Raw genomic sequence first — 1,081 nt, 5'->3', positions numbered from 1 at the left:
AATCTTAAAATAGTACTTTTCACAACATTAATCAAAATTTACATACCAAGAAGACAGCAAGAGTTTGAAGTTTCAGTCTGATACTGAGACTTGAGGGGATCCTCAGCCCTCTGAGCAAGTTGCTGTGGTTCTGCCAGGAGAAAACCTTCACTTTTTAGTCATTTGTCTCAGATTGAATAATGTCAAGCCTAAGGATATTCATATAAATGTTAATATTGTCAAGAAAATACCTTAAGATGAGAATACCTTTCTGATTTTTTTCTTTTGATGAATCTGATGTTAAGAATGTGCCTTGAATACAAAATCTTTCAAGGTTCTGGATCAAGAATGATTTTTACAATTGACTCAGTTTCGGGGAGGAGGGATTGATAAAAGGCCTTGTGAAAATTTAGATTCCTATAGTTAAAGTTTGCTTGGAAAGGAAAGCTAAAGTTCTGAAACTTTGTGACCTGTGGCTTTGATATGCAGTTATCACTTTCTTTTCTGGACCTTACATTTCAACAGCCCAATCTTTTAAAAGAAATGTGTTCACTGAAGCCGTAGAAACTACAGCGCTGACAGGTCACTTTGATTGAATAGGTGTTTTTATTTTAATTCAATAAGTAAATTAAGGTCGGATTTCTTGCTGTTAGCAATGTTTATCTCACTACAGTAATGGTTATAATATGTTATGTGTAAGATCTTGTACTTCTTTTAGAAAAAGGATACTTTCTTTATTAAAAAAAAGGCTTATTAGATCATGATGTCTGAATTTACCACCTTTGTCAAAAGAGAAATATGGAACACTTTACAAATTTGCGTGTCATCTTTGCACAGGGACCAAGCTAATCTTCTCTGTATCATTCCAAATTTAGTATATTTGCTGCTGAAGTGAACACAAGGATATTCCTTTAGTAAATCCCTGTTAAAAATATATTTTATTTTCCTGACTTTTATACTGATTTCATGACTAAAATAGAATTTTAGCATATCGCAAACAACTTTTGACTGTAATTATAAATATTATCTTTTAGTTCCACAGATGATTAATCTTACCTTAAGTCATACTTGGGATTAAAAAATTTAATTAGTGTTTTATAGG

At 31.8% G+C, this 1,081-nt stretch overlaps 1 non-coding gene across 1 annotated transcript; it reads right to left on the bottom strand.

The window, feature by feature from the left end:
* Positions 1–771: 771 nt before the first annotated feature.
* On the bottom strand, positions 772–880 carry LOC113264862 (U6 spliceosomal RNA). Its single transcript, XR_003319852.1, has one exon. It is a non-coding gene; the product is annotated as a U6 spliceosomal RNA (small nuclear RNA).
* Between the last annotated feature and the right edge of the window lie 201 nt (positions 881–1,081).

Source organism: Ursus arctos, unplaced genomic scaffold (assembly GCF_023065955.2).
Source record: "Ursus arctos isolate Adak ecotype North America unplaced genomic scaffold, UrsArc2.0 scaffold_13, whole genome shotgun sequence".
Lineage (NCBI taxonomy): Eukaryota > Metazoa > Chordata > Mammalia > Carnivora > Ursidae > Ursus > Ursus arctos.
Note: the sequence above shows the minus strand (reverse complement) of the source record. Positions and strands in the feature narration are given on the sequence as shown.